This window comes from Salvelinus sp. IW2-2015, unplaced genomic scaffold (genome assembly GCF_002910315.2).
Source record: "Salvelinus sp. IW2-2015 unplaced genomic scaffold, ASM291031v2 Un_scaffold6939, whole genome shotgun sequence".
NCBI lineage: Eukaryota > Metazoa > Chordata > Actinopteri > Salmoniformes > Salmonidae > Salvelinus > Salvelinus sp. IW2-2015.
The window spans coordinates 1,128-17,056 of NW_019948200.1; the positions used below are offsets into that span (position 1 = coordinate 1,128).

A 15,929-nucleotide genomic window follows, 5' to 3' on the forward strand; every position below is an offset into this window, starting at 1 on the left:
TTACGCATAGAGCGCCGGGTCTCCTGTCACGTGTTCATAGCCCGGTGCGGGTTAATTCCACCTCCCCGCACTGGTAGGCTCAGATGGGCATTTGACCATCGGTTGCCTATGAAGCCGCTCAACGGTCTGGCTCCAGTGCGTCTCCCTCGCCGGCTTACATGCACCAGCCTTACACAATGGTTGTGCCCCGGTTTCGCCTACATAGCCGTGCAGGTTATTCCACCTCCCCGCACTGGCGAGGATGGCACCATTCAACCAGTAAGGCTTGCGGCAGGCTCGGCTTGCTCAGGGGAATCAGTACGCCCTGCCCACGTCCGAGTATCTTCCGGCGTCCACCTCCCCGCTCCAGCCCAAGTACCACCAGGCCTACACCACGCACCAGGCTTCCTGTGCCGTCTTCAGAACCCTGTGGCCTCCTCCAACGCACTAGCTTCTATGTTGTGCGTTGTCTCCAGCCCTTTCACCATCAGTCGCAACACCACGCACCAAGCCTCCTGTGTGTCCCCAGAGCACCTGTGCGTCCCTGTTGCTGCCTCCCCGCACTTAGCCCTGCAGATGCCGTGTCCTCAGCGCACAGACACTAGCTTTATTAGTCCGTCGTCACGTTCCGGAGCACCACTGCACTAGCCTAATGTGCTGCGCTCCGACCCGGACGTCCAGGCATGCCCCTTTCCTTCTCCCCGCACATAGCCTGAACGGTGCGTTCCCTTGATAGGCGCCGGTACCTTCCAGTTCCGGCACCACCCACCAGCCCTTACAATGCGTCTCAGCTGCCGGCCAGAGTCTGCCGTCGTGCCTCAACGGCGCATGACCAACTCCTCTGCACCGCAACGGCTCTCGACCTCCCGTCCTGCCCAACTCCAGAACTGCCCCTGAAGCCTACTGCCGCGTTCTGCCCAACGGCGCACTGCAACTTTGCCCGTCTGCCCAACGGCGCAACCTGAACTGCCCGTCTGCCCAACGGCGCCTGAAAGCTGCCCGTCTGCCAAACGGCAGCCGCTAAGCTGCCCGTCTTGCCCAACGCCCGCTGAACTGTCCGCTCTGCCATGGACTCTTCTTCAAAGCCGCCCGTCTGTACTGAAGCCTCGCAAAGCGACCCGCGTCTGCCATGAGGCCTTCAGAGCCGTCTCCTGGCTCAACAGGAGCCGCCTAGAGCCTACCGCCAGACCAGGAGCCGTGCAGAGCCTTCCCGCCCAGTACAGATCAGCCAGAGCCTTGGCTCACCAGCTAGGGACAGAGAGCCTCAGCCACAGAAGGTCCAGCGTAGCCAGGGCCTTCCGCCAGACAGGATCAGCCAGGGCCTTCCGCCAGACAGGATCACCAGAGCCTTTCCGCCAGAAACAGGATCAGCCAGAGCCTATCCGCCAGGACAGGAATCAGCCAGAGCCGTCAGCCAGCCGAGGATACATCCGAGCCACATGCAGCCAGATCCGTCACCACCATGAGCAGCCAATCCGTCAGCCAGCCCATGAGCAGCCAGATCCGTCAGCCAGCATGAGCCAAGCCCAATCCGTTCAAGCCAAGCCATGAGCAGCCAGAGTTCCTCAGCCAGCCATGAGCAGCCAGATCCGTCCAGCCTCTGAAGCCATCCGTAGCAGCCATGACCAGGATCCGCCAGAGCCGATCCAGCACAGCGATACGCCGGAGCCATCCAGCCAATCCGCCAGCCATTCGCTGCTGTCCCTCAGTTCCGAGCTCGCCGCTCCTTAATGTCAGTGCTCCCGAGCATCCGGCTGCTGCCAACTCTAGTCCGGTAGACATCTGCCCCTTAATCCAGTGGGTTTAAGTTGGAGGGTGGTTCATATTGGAAGGCACTACGGGTCAGTGACTATGGTGGCGGTGGGATCCACGACCAGTCCAGAGCCGCCACCGTGGACAGGACGCCCCACCCATGACCCTCCCAGATCTTTATTCTGGTGCGCCCGGAGTTCGCCCTTAAGGAGGTTTACTGGTCACACCCTGCCTTAGTATCTTCGTTTTTCATGATTAATTTTAGTTTAAGGTCAGGGTTTGACACTTGCGGCGTATGTTTGTGTTTTTGTCTGTTCTTGGGTGGTCTGTAGGTCTAGCGGGATTTGTTAAGTGTATGCGTTTGTGTTGAGTGAACCTTCTTTCGCGGAGTAGTCGTATGCTTGAGTGAAATGTGTCTAGTATGTCTATGTGTTGCCCTGAGTGGTTTCTCAATCAGAGACAGATGTTTTTCATTTTGTCTCTGAATTGGAGCACATATTTAAATGCCCATCACCGGTCCATCATGTATTTGTGGTCAATTGTCTGATGTGTAGTAGTTTGTCTGTCAGACACTATTACATCGTATAGCTTCACGGTCGCTCAGTTGTTATTTTGTTAAGATTCTGTGCTATCAGTCTTGTTCGTTTTCTTGGGTCTTTTCTCTCTTCTTTATATAAAGACTGTATTTTGCCACACGGCTGACGCCTTGGTCCAATCCTCTCTCAAGAAGCACGATCGTGACGTACACTGATAGTTAGTCCCAGTACAGGATACATATTAATGAGTGTCATGTTAGTTCCCCATCAGTACATGGTGATGAGTCTGTCTAGTTCCCAGTACAGTACATGGTGATGAGTGTCTGTTAGTTCCCCAGTACGATGAGTGTACGATAGTTCCCCAGTGATGATTGTCTGTTAGTTCCCCAGTAGACAAGTACATGGTGACGAGTGTCGTCGTTAGTTCCCCAGTACAGTACATGTGATGAGTCTGTTAATCCCCAGTACAGTACATGGTTGATGAGTGTCTGTTATTCCCCAGTACAGTACATGGTGCGTGATTGTCTGTTAGTTCCCCAGTGTACATGGTGAATTGCTCTGTTAGTCCCCAGTGCATAGACATGGTCGTGAGTGCTCTGTTAGTTCCCCAGTACAGTACATGGTGATGAGTGTCGTGTTAGTTCCCCAGTACAGTAACATAGTGGTGAGTGTCTGTTAGTTCCCAGTACATACATGGTGGTTGAGTGTGTCTGTTAGTTCCCCACAGTACAGTACATGGTGATGAGTGTCTGTTAGTTCCCCAGTACATACATGGTATGAGTGTCTGTTAGTTCCCAGTACAGGACATTGGTGATGATGTGTCTGCTATTCCCCCAGTACAGTCACATCGGTGACTAGAGTGTCTGTTAGTTCCCCAGTACAGTACATGGTGATGAGTTGTTAGTTCCCCAGTACAGTACATGGTGATGAGTGTCTGTTAGTTCCCCAGTACAGTACATGGTGATAGTGTCTTTAGTTCCCCATACAGTACATGGTGATGAGTGTCTGTTATTCCCCAGTACAGTACAAGGTGATGAGTGTCTGTTAGTTCCCCAGTACAGTACATGGTGATGAGTGTCTGTTAGTTCCCCAGTACAGTACATGGGTATGAGTGTCTGTTAGTTCCCCAGTACATACATGGTGATGAGTGTCTGTTAGTTCCCCAGTACAGTACATGGTAATGAGTGTATGTTAGTTCCCCAGTACATACATGGTGTGATGTTCTGTTAGTTCCCCAGTACAGTACATGGTGATGAGTGTTCCGTTAGTTCCCCAGTACAGTACATGAGAGGAGTTTGTGGTTTTATTATGATCTTTACTCATGTGGATTTTGTCTCATTACTTTGTGTCACAAATGACACGCTATTCCATCAAGTAGCACTTGTTAGAATAGGTCCATCAAAGTAGTGCACTGTTGTATGGATAGGGTCCATCAAAGTAGTGCACTGTGTAGGAATAGGGTCCATCAAAGTAGCGTGCACTGTGTACGGAATAGGGTCCATCAAAGTAGTGCACTTGTGTAGGGAATAGGGTCCATCAAAGTAGTGCACTGTTGTAGGAATAGGTCCATCCAAGAGTAGCACTGTGTAGGAATAGGGGTCCATCAAGGATGACTTGTAGCAATAGGTCATCAAGTATGCACTAGGTAATAGGTCCGTCAAAGAGTGCCACTGTGCTAGGAATTAGGTCCGTCTCAAAGTAGTGCACTGTGTAGGGAATAGGGTCCATCAAAGTAGTGCACTGTGTAGGGAATAGGGTCCATCAAAGTAGTGCACTGTGTAGGCAATAGGGTGACATTTGGMAGCAGGAAAACATTGGTCACCAGGAACTTTTCTGTAAACCTAATTTGGGACGTAGACTTTGTTTGTGTTCATGTTGTTGTTTTTGTTGTTTACCAAAATGAACCAGACAGACTAGGAAGTTCCTGAAGTCCCAGCGGACAGAGGAAGGATAAGAGTATCATGGCCTCCTCAAATAACAGTTTTCTTGTTATACTGAGAAGTTGGTTACTTCAACAGATCAGAAGATTCCCTCACAGTCAGTCATGGGATTCCTTCAGGATGTTTTGGTGTGAGATTAAAGCTTTATAGGATGTTGGCCCACTGACACATTCAACCCCTCAGCAACACACACACACACACACACGCACACACACACACACACACACACAAGGTTTGTCTTCAGGGTTTGTAGATATTGTCTGGGTAAATATTTTATCAATGAGTCATTTAAAAGTACAGTTTTAAGTGTCTCTGTCAACACTTGGGCCTAGCCTAGCATCTAGTTTGTGTCAGTGGTGGTTATGGAATATCAGACCTGGAAATAACACTGTGCTCCACAGGCATAGGCCTACTAAATATTGCATTTTCAACTGAAAGTGGGAAAATAGTCATCTGAATCAAGTGTTAAATGTTCTTATTAATAACAAGGACAGAAGGATTGGCCCTTATTTTCACCCAAATCTAACTGCCTGAAGCTCAGGCCCTGAAGCAAGGATATGCAAATTCTTGGTACCATTTGAAGGGAAACACTTTGAAGTTTGTGSAAATGTGAAAGGAATGTAGGATAAAACAATAGATCTGGTAAAAGATAATACAAAGAAAGAAAAAAAACGTTCTTTAGTATTTTTTTGTACCATCATCTTTGAAATGCAAGAGAAAGGTCATAATGTATTATTCCAGACCAGGTGCAATTTAGATTTTGACCACAGAAGCATCAGTGTATGTACAAAGTTTTAGACTGATCCAATGCCATGGTATTTCTGTTCAAACTTTTGTGTCAAGACTGCCCAAATGTGCCTAAATTTGTTTTATTAACCTTTCAGTGTCAAAACTGCACTCTCCTCAAACAATAGCATGGTATTCTTTCACTGTAATAGCTACTGTAAATTGGACAGTGCAGTGAGATTAACAAGAATGTAAGCTTTCTGCCCATATCAGATATGTCTATATCCTGGGCGATGTTCTTGTTACTTACAACCTCATGCTAATCGCATTAGCCTACGTTAGCTCAACCGTCCCGCAGGGTACCCACCAATCCATGAAAAAAGGTAAGGTAATACCATTAAGGTTTTCTAAGGCATTTTTCCCCCCTGGAAATGTCTTTGCCAGCATGACAAATGGCAACCTATTCCCATTAGGGTGTAACAGTAGGGTGTAACAGTAGGTGTAACAGTGGTGTAGCAGGAGAGTGTAGCAGTAGGTGTAGCAGTAACAGTAGGGTGTAGCAGTAGGTGAGGAGTAGGGTGTAGCAGTAACAGTAGAGTGTGCAGTAGGTGTAGCAGTAGGGTGTAAGGGTGTAAACAGTAGGGTGTAGCCAGTAGGGGGTAGCAGTGAGTGTAACAGTAGGGTGGTAGCAGTAGGTGTAGCAGTAGCGTGTAACAGTAGGGTGTAACAGTAGCAGTAGGGTGAGCAGGTAGGTGTAGCAGTAGAGTGTAGCAGTAGGGTGTAACAGCTAGGTGTAGCAGTAACAGTAGGGTGTACAGAATAGGGTGTAGCAGTAGAGTGTAGCAGTAGGTGTAACAGTGGTGTAACAGTAGAGTGTAACAGTAGAGTGTAGCAGTAGGGTGTAGCAGTAGGGTGTAACAGTAGGGTGTAACAGTAGGGTGACAGTAGAACAGTAGGGGTAGCAGTAGTGGTGTAGCAGTAGGGTGATGTAACAGTAGGGTGACAGTAGGTGTAACAGTAGGGTGGTAACAGTAGCAGATAGGGTGTAACAGTAGGGTGTAGCAGTAGGGTGTAGCAGTAGCAGTAGGGTGTAACAGAGGTGTAGCGTAGGTGTAGCAGTAGGGTGTACAGTAGGAGTGTAGCAGTAGGGTGTAACAGTAGGGTGTAACAGTAGGGTGTAGCAGTAGGTGTAGCAGTAGAGTGTAACAGTGGGGTTGTAACAGTAGGCAGTAGGGTGTAACAGTAGGGGTGTAGCAGTAGGGTGTAGCAGTAGGGTGTGACAGTAGGGTGTAACAGTAGCAGTAGAGTGTAACAGTGAAGATGTTAACAGTAGCAGTAGGTGTGTAACAGTAGGGTGTACAGGTAGGGTGTGACAGTAGAGTGAACAGTAGAGTGTAACAGTAGCAGTAGGGTGTAACAAGTAGGTGTAGCAGAGAGTGTAACAGTAGCAATAGGTTGTAACAGTAGGGTGTGACAGTTAGAGTTGTGACAGGAGGTGTTGTAACAGTAGAGTGTAACAGTAGCAAGTGTAACAGTAAGTGGTGTAACAGTAGGTGTATGTAACAGCAGGGTGTAACAGTTAGCAGTAGGGTGTTGTAACAGTAGTGTTAACAGTAGGTGTGACAGTAGGGTGGACAGTAGGTGTGACAGTTAGAGTGTGACAGTAGGTGTAACAGTAGCAGTAAGGTGTTAACAGTAGGTGTAGCAGTAGAGTGTGACAGTAGGGTGTAACAGAGCAGTAGGGTGTAGCAGTAGGGTGTAGCAGTAGGGTGTAGCAGTAGGGTGTGACCAGTAGGGTGTAACAGTAGCAGTAGGTTGTAACAGTAGGGTGTAACGGTAGGGGTGTACAGTAGAGTGTAACAGTAGAGTGTAACAGTAGCAGTAGGGTTGTAACAGTAGGTGGTAGCAGTAGGGTACAGTAACAGTAGTGTAAGTGGTGTAACAGTAGGTGTGACAGTAGTGGTTACAGTAGGGTGTAACAGGTTAGAGGTAGCAATAGGTAATAACAGTTAGGTGTAACAGTGTAGGTGGTTAACAGTAGGGTTGTATGTAACACGGAGGGTGTGACAGTAGAGATGTAACAGTAGGGTATAACAGTAGATGTACAGTTAGGGTGTAGCAGTAGGCGTGTGACAGTAGGTGTAAACAGTAGCAGTAGGGTGTAACAGTAGGGTGTAACAGTTAGAGTGTAACAGTATGCAGTAGGGTTTGTAGCAGTAGGGTGTAACGGGTGTAACAGTAGGGTGTAGCAGTAGGTGTGACAGTAGGGTGTACAGTAGCGAGTAGGTGTAAACATAGGGTGTAACAGTAGCAGTAGGTTGACAGTACGAGTGTTACAGTAGGGTTTGTAACAGTAAGGTGTAAACAGTAGGCGTGTGACAGTAGAGTGTTACAGTAGGGTGTAAACAGTAGAGTGTAACAGTAGGGGATAACAGTAGGGTGTACCAGTAGAGTGTAACAGTAGGGTAACAGTAGGGTGTAACAGTAGAGTGTAACAGTGAGAGTTAACAGTAGAGTGTAAACAGTAGGGTGTGACAGTAGAGTGTTACAGTAGAGTGTAACAGTAGCAGTAGGGTGTAGCAGTAGAGGGTAGCAGTTGGGTGTAACAGTAGGGTTGTAACAGTAGAGTGTAACAGTAGCAGTAGGGTGTAACAGTAGGGGTGTAACAGTAGAGTGTAACAGTAGAGTGTAAACAGTAGAGGTGTAACAGTAGGTGTGACAGTAGAGTGTTACAGTAGAGTGTAACAGTAGCAGTAGGGTGTAGCAGTAAGTGTAGCAGTAGGGTGTAACAGTAGGGTGTAACAGTAGAGTGTAACAGTAGCAGTAGGGTGAACGGTTAGGGTGTAACAGTAGGGTGTAACAGTAGGGTTGAACAGTAACATAGGTAACAGTGGATGTAAACAGTAGGATGAACAGTAAAGTAGGGTACAGTAGGGTGTAACAGTAACATAGGGTGTAACAGTAGCAGTAGGGTGTAACGGTAGGTGTAACAGTAGGTGACAATAGGGTGTAACAGTAGCAGTAGGTGTAACGGTTAGGGTGTAACAGTAGGGTGTGACAGTAGGGTGTAAACAGTAGGTGGTAACAGTAGCAGTTAGGGTTGTAGCAGATGAGTGTAACAGTAGGGTGTGACAGTAGGGTGTGAACAGTAGGGTGTGACAGTAGCAGTTAGGGTGGTAACAGTAACAGTAGGGTTTGTAACAGTAACAGTAGGGTGTGACAGTAGGGTGTAACAGTAGGGTGTAACAGTAGGGTGTAACAGTAGGGTGTGACAGTAGGGTGTGACAGTAGGGTGTGACAGTAACAGTAGGGTGTGACAGTAGGGTGTAACAGTAGGGTGTAACAGTAGGCGCTGTAACAGTAGGGTTGTGAACAGTAGGGGACCAGTAGGGTACAGTAGGGTGTTGGACCCCAGTAGGGTGTGTCAGTAGGGTGTGACAGTCATCAACACTTTCCTCACAGATTAACTTTGTTTAGCACCCATTTGTTTGGCTTGGTAAAATTCAGGTAAACATTCACTCGAGTGACCCAGTTTTATGTAATTGGTTCTATAAAAACGAAATCCATAACTATTCTGTAACTGGTGGTTCATTTCTCATCCTGCTACAAGTCTTTGTCACAATTTGTGTCTTTTTGTCACCCTACACCAGTTACAGAATAGTTATAGATTTCGTTTTTATAGAACCAATTACATAAAACTGMGTCTCTCGAGTGAATGTTTACCTGTATTTTACCAAGCCAAACAAATGGGTGCTTAACAYAGTTAATCTGTGAGGAAAGTATTGATGTAACAAATAACACAAGAGTTCAAAGTTTGAGTGTCACACCCAAATGTTTACAGCTATTGACTATTCCCTGGATCTTGTGACTATGCATAATTCACCCTGTAAATTAACTTGGATTTAAACCATTTCACTCTGCGAGGAGCATAAGCTGGATCAGTGTTTCAAACAAGTGAAGGAAATTAGTAACATTTCTATATTTATTTAGAACAAACCAGAGTTTAGATTAGAGCAGTGGTGCCCAACTCTGGTCCTCGAGTTACCCCCCACAGTACACATTTTTAAACACAWTTGATTCAACTTGTCAACTAATCATCAGGCCCTCAATGAGTTGAATCAGGTAGATTTGTCCAGGGCTACAACAGAAATGTGTGCCGCTGTGGGGACTGTAGAACTGGAGTTTGGTACCACTGGATTAGGGTATTTGGATAGCTGAAATGGGATTCTATAGTACAGTAGGTCAAATATTTATTTCCTGTTTGATGTACAGTATTTGTGTTTACATGATGTGTGCGTGCACTGCACTGACAGAGTGACAGCTGAGCCACATAAATAATAGATCTGACACAAATAGTCAGCGTTTACTTTTGTCACACACTATGGACAAGACACTATGGACAAGACACTATGGACAAGACACTATGGACAAGTTAATTGGATTCAATGTGAGAAGCATCTGTTGCTGGTGTTCATAATTATATAAATGATTCAGAATCTTATTCAACAGCAAATTTACATTTACATTTAAGTCATTTAGCTGACGCTCTTATCCAGAGCGACTTACAAATTGGAAAGTTCATACATATTCATCCTGGTCCCCCCGTGGGGAATGAACCCACAAACCTGGCGTTGCAAGCGCCATGCTCTACCAACTGAGCCACACGGGACCGTGTAGCAAATGCAAGTAAATTGTCATAACATTCATGAGTGTGAAATAATCTTCCAAACAGTTTTCGCATGATAGTCCCTGTCTGTATAAAGTTATATGTAAGCACCAAATATAATGGCCATGATTAATTAAACTCGCAACAAATGTATTTGATTCGGAAATACATATTTGGCATTGACTTTAAAAATAGCGAAACATGATTGGCTACGGCGAAGCAGACCCCGCCCCGTTGATGACCTTTTCCACTTCCCTTCATTTCCAAACACTTCTCCCACTAGCCAAGAGTAWCAACGACCGGACATTTACAGAGCTCTCGTCAGCCAAACATATGGCAAAAATATACGTTGTTCTTTCTTTTTATGTGGTGTGCACTACATTTTAAAAATTCCGCCGAAAAAGAGAAGACGATTTTCCGAAACATTTTCGCCGTTATCTCACGTAAGTATAAAAAGACTTCGATTGAATTTTTGAATTCGAGCTAAGTAAGCTGGCTAGCCAACGCAACATGGCGGGCGCAGTCCTAACCAGCGAACAGGACGCTAACTGCTAYCTAGACACAAGACAGGCGTTTAGCTGGCTAGCTACCTGCTTACCTTTCGATCTGGAAATGGCGCTCTTGTAAATATTTGCACACATTGTTTACCTGTAGAACAAAATAAGATACTATTTGATTAATTATGGCATTAATTTATTTTATAGTTTTGGTAACTAGCTACGTGTACTTGTTATCGCAATGTCAATACCGCCGCTATCTTCACGAAACGAGTTCTAGCTACTGTCAAATGTTAAAACGTTTCGCTGTGTCTCTGGAGATTGACAGCCAAATAAATGTTAAGTAGCTACCTACCTCTTAATGTTTATCAGACATCATTCCTTGATCGTTTGCTGTGTTGTAATAAACCAATGACCTAGCTGAACCACTGTGGTAGACTTCTCTAACGCCCAGAAAGCTCCGGTTCTAACTCCCATTCACCAGCTTTGCAAGCGTTATGTCAAAATACGTTCGTTGGTCACCAAATATGGAGTTTCGCTGAGTAAATAWCTTAATTTACTCCCGTTACGACMGGTATGTACTTAKAAAWAAAAAWYAAYGTATAAATAAAAATGTACAAACAKCCGAGAAAATGCTACTTCGTCACCTCCAGGGTTGACTCATGATTGCCACGCTCAGGTCGGAAGTCTACAGCAGCTGAATATATGTGCCGAAGAGGCATTTTATCGATTCATTGTAATATATATATTTAGAAATTTTTTGGAAGTACATACAGGCCCGACGTGAGTAAATTTAAGATAGTTGCTCAACGAAACTTTATATTTGGTTATCAATGAATGTATTTTGACAAAACGCTTGCCGAGTTGGTGAATGGGAGTTAGAAACTGGGCGTTAGAGAGGTCTAAAGTACAGTAACAGGTTCAGACCTAGTTACATTGTCTTCATTATGCTTGCTTATATCCTACCCATTCATCATGGTCATCCACGATACGGACTCAAAATACCGCCTTTACTGGGAACCAAAGCAACACTTGCTAGATGACATTAGTGTTTTGCATTGCATGGCAGCATTTTCTCTCCCATTTATTTCTTTGCTTGTCAAAGGACATTGATTAATTATGCTAATAGTCTGTTTTATTGATGTGTATCCAACAGCTTTCAGCCTCAATAAATTAATCTTAAACTCCCCTTGAAATGTTTTCCTAAACATAGTTGGTTACAGTGCTCCAGTAAATGAGTACAGAATGCCATGTTTTGACTTTGTCAATATTTACCTAAACCACCACTGGGTAGTAGCTAACTACCTAACATTTCGATCCTTCCATACACCACTGTGTAGTGGAAAAGTCACTAACAAATGGTTATTTTAGGGTGAAGTCAATTTCACTCAACATAGCTATGTGTACAGACTTTACCATCAGTATAATCTGTCAATGAATATAATTCGTTTCCAGGTTTATGCAATAGTGACTAGATCTGAACASACTGTACCCTCTATCCATGCTGTTACGCCTGGCTGACTTTGTTAATGACTTGTCTGGGCCTWTAGGCATTTGAGTCACACATTTCCAGTTTCAACAAAAACAATCAACAACTTTAAAATAAAATAAAACGTGTTCTCCCCACAGGGCTTCCTCTTCTCTTTACAGGTGTATAACTGCTACCCAGAAGGCCTAGGGGCGGCCCTTTACCGGGAGCGCTTTGACTTCAACGCTGAGCCGCCTTGGGATCCCAGCTGATAGCGGGACACGGCCATCTACAGACTTGCCCATGTAAGCAAGTAGGGTGCCTTCAAACCGGACGAACGTATGCGTAAGAAGAGCAGGAACTCGATGGTTTCCAATAAGAGCAGTGTGTTGTGGGAAAGCCTAGTGCTGTTTCGCTGCGTCAGACAACCAGTTGATGTGTTTAAAGGGGCTTGTTTATGTCTACTTTTAGATCAAGCTGACGCCTCTGGAATTAAAGTCAATATTGGACACATCATACACAGTCCAACCCATGTCTCGGCAGGCATGGTGGAAAATACACACATTTTTATCTACTTCTGTCTTCACATGTTTGAAATGTTTGAACAGTATATATTTTTTTGTACTAGCTTGCATGGTTTCTTAAACGAGATTTGTAATAATTAAGGTGATGTCCACCTACCAGCAACATATTGTTATCCTCTGTCTGTGTGTTGCAGGACCCACGGCTCAGTTGCGACTTTGACCTGACTACTACTTCTTTATGATTGTCTGCTGAATACGGTTGAGATGAAAGGACTCGCTGACGAACTAAACCACACGATCGAACTCCTGGAGGGAGGAACCACCCTGGAAGATGTCATCGATGGACACGTTTACGAACAAGCTCTGGTGAGGGAATTGATTGATTTTCACACGATTAGAAGAGCTAAAAGAACCCTGGAGGATGATTCATGAAAGTCTTAACAATGTGTAAAATCCCCCCCCCCAAATTCCTTGCCTTGTGGCTGTTGTGCCCTGGGGCTGAACCAATTGCTGTGCTCTGAGGCACTACTCACTCGCATGTCTCTCAGATCTCAATTCTTATAAGCTAATGCCCATCATGAGATCGGGTCCTTCTCACAGGCATCGCAGCTTTGAAGGACTAGTGAAGAGACACCGGAGATACAACGCGTATCCTTATCGAATTCAGAGGCGCACATTGAAGATGTTGGAATTGTCCACATTTACTTTTCTTCAGGCAACAAGATGAGTGTGTGTGTAACTAGAGCTCGTCTGTCAGTGTGTGTGTGTAACTAGAGCTTGTCTTTCAGTGTGTGTGTGTAACTAGAGCTTGTCTTTCAGTGTGTGTGTGTAACTAGAGCTTGTCTTTCAGTGTGTGTGTGTAACTAGAGCTTGTTCTTTCAGTGTTGTGTGTTAACCAGCGCTGGTCTTTCAGTGTGTGTGTAACTAGAGCTTGTCTTTCAGTGTGTGTTAAAGAGCTTGTCTTTCAGTGTGTGTGTGTAAACAGAGCTTGTCTTTCAGTGTGTGTGTGTAACTAGAGCTCGTCTTTCAGTGTGTGTGTGTAACTAGAGCTCGTCTTTCAGTGTGTGTGTGTGTAACTAGAGCTCGTCTTTCAGTGTGTGGTGTGTAACTAGAGCTTCGTCTTTTCAGTGTGTGTGTAACTAGAGCTTGTCTTTCAGTGTGTGTTAACTAGAGCTCGTCTTTCTGTGTGTGTGTGTGTGTGTGTGTGTGTGTGTAACTAGAGCTTGTCTTTCAGTGTGTGTGTGTAACTAGAGCTTGTCTTTCAGTGTGTGTGTGTACCAGCGCTGGTCTTTCAGTGTGTGTGTAACTAGAGCTTGTCTTTCAGTGTGTGTGTAACTAGAGCTTGTCTTTCAGTGTGTGTGTAACTAGAGCTTGTCTTTCAGTGTGTGTGTGTAACTAGAGCTTGTCTTTCAGTGTGTGTGTAACTAGAGCTTGTCTTTCAGTGTGTTGTGTGTAACTAGAGCTCGTCTTTCAGTGTGTGTGTGTAACTAGAGCTCGTCTTTCAGTGTGGTGTGTAACTAGAGCTGTCTTTCAGTGTGTGTGTAACTAGAGCTTGTCTTTCAGTGTGTGTGTGTAACTGGCTCGTTTTCGTGTGTGTGTTTTGTAACTAGAGCTTGTCTTTCAGTGTGTATGTGTAACTAGAGCTCGTCTTTCTGTGTGTGTGTAACTAGAGCTCGTCTTTCAGTGTGTGTGTGTAACTAGAGCTTGTCTTTCAGTGTGTGTGTAACTAGAGCTTGTCTTTCAGTGTGTGGTGTGTAACTAGAGCTTGTCTTTCAGTGTGTGTGTGTAACTAGAGCTTGTCTTTCAGTGTGTGTGTGTAACAGCGCTGGTCTTTCAGTGTGTGTGTAACTAGAGCTTGTCTTTCAGTGGTGTTGGTAACTAGAGCTTGTTCTTTCAGTGTGTGTGTGTAACTAGAGCTTGTCTTTCAGTGTGTGTGTGTAACTAAGGCTTGTCTTTCAGTGTGTGTGTGTGTAACTAGAGCTCGTCTTTCAGTGTGTGTGTGTAACTAGATCTCGCTTTCAGTGTGTGTGTGTAACTAGAGCTCGTCTTTCAGTGTGTGTGTGTAACTAGAGCTCGTCTTTCAGTGTGTGTGTGTAACTAGAGCTTGTCTTTCAGTGTGTGTGTAACTAGAGTCGTCTTTCTGTGTGTGTGTGGTGTGTGTGTGTGGTGTGTGTGTGTGTAACTAGAGCTGTCTTTCAGTGTGTGTGTGTAACAGCGCGGGTCTTTCAGTGTGTGTTAACTAGAGCTTGTCTTTCAGTGTGTGTGTAACTAGAGCTGTCTTCAGTGTGTGTGTAACTAGAGCTTGTTCTTCAGTGTGTGTGTGTAAACTAGAGCTTGTCTTTCAGTGTGTGTGTGTAACTAGAGCTCGTCTTTCAGTGTGTGTGTGGTAACTAGAGCTCTCTTTCAGTGTGTGTGTGTAACTAGAGCTCGTCTTTCAGGTGTGTGTGTGTAACTAGAGCTCGTCTTTCAGTGTTGTGTGTAACTAGAGCTCGTCTTTCTGTGTGTGTTGTGTGTGTTGAACTAGAGCTTGTCTTTCAGTGGTATGTTAACTAGGCTCGTCTTCTGTTGTGTGTAACTGCTCGTCTTTCTGTGTGTGTGTTGTAACTAGAGCTCGTCTTTCAGTGTGTGTGTGTGAAGTGATGAGAATCAAAGTTGAGAAGATGATCAGAGGCTCGTCTTTCTGTGTGGTGTTTGTGTGGAACTAGAGCTTGTCTTTCCAAGTATCTATGTATGTATTATAACCAGCGCTTGTCTGTTGGCTCTTGTGTTCCCCAGGCTGAAAAGAGTGTGTTTGTAGTGTCTGACCTTGGGTCCCTGATGAGACAGCATGTCCAATGGCAGCTCACCATGCCCCAGATCAGGCCCTACTACCAGGTCCAGTCCAACAGCAGCCCGGTTGTCATCGAGGTCCTGGCCTCTCTCGGCCTCGGCTTCGTCTGTGCTAACAAGGTGAGTGGTACCTTTTTTTATTTGATCACGTGTTTTTATGGGTGTTTTATGAAAACAAAGATCTAACAGAGTTCTTGAATACCTTTTCATTCTGTCGGCTTTCTCTGTGCCAGTGGGATCACAAACACTAAAGGTAATAAAACATCCYTCACGCTGACCCTCATTGACCCCTCAGGGGTGTGTGCTTAGTCCCCTRCTGTACTCCTTGTTCACCCACGACTGTGTGGCCAGGCACGACTCCAACACCATRAAGTTCGCTGACGACACAACAGTGGTAGGCCTGATAACCAACAACGATGTGACAGRCGATAGGGAGGAGGTCAGAGACCTGACAGTGTGGTGCCAGGACAACAACCTCRCRCTCAATGTGATCAAGACAAAGCAGGTGATTGTGGACTACAGGAAAAGGYGGGCTGAAAACAACCCCGTTCACATCGACAGGGCCTGTAGTGGAGCAGGTCGAGAGCTTCAAGTTCCTTGGTGTCCACATCACCAGCAATCTGTGATGTAGTCTCAGGAGACTGAAAAGATTCGTCATGTGTRCCCAGATCCTCAAAAGGTTCTACAGCTGCACCATCGAGAGCATTCTGTCCGGTTGCATCACCGCCTGGTATGGCAACTGCTCGGCATTCCCACCGRAAGGCGCTACAGAGGGTAGTGCGAACGGCCCAGTACATCACTGMGGCCAAGCTTCCTGCCATCCAGGACCTATKTAATAGGCGGTGTCAGAGGAAAGACCATAAAAATGTCAGAGACTCCGGTCACCCGAGTTATAGACTGTTTTCTCTGCTACCGCAGGGTAAGTGGTACCGGAGCACCAAGTCTAGGACCAAAAGGCTCCTCAATAGCTTCTACCCTCGAGCCATTAGACTGCTGAACAAAAAATAAAATC

At 45.6% G+C, this 15,929-nt stretch overlaps 1 long non-coding RNA gene across 1 annotated transcript; it reads left to right on the forward strand.

The window, feature by feature from the left end:
• The first annotated feature begins 9,878 nt into the window (after nt 1–9,878).
• On the forward strand, nt 9,879–15,068 carry LOC112079112 (uncharacterized). The gene is made up of 4 exons (XR_002895863.2): nt 9,879–10,042; nt 11,726–11,869; nt 12,283–12,454; nt 14,864–15,068. It is a non-coding gene; the product is annotated as an uncharacterized lncRNA (long non-coding RNA).
• The last annotated feature ends 861 nt before the right edge of the window (nt 15,069–15,929 follow it).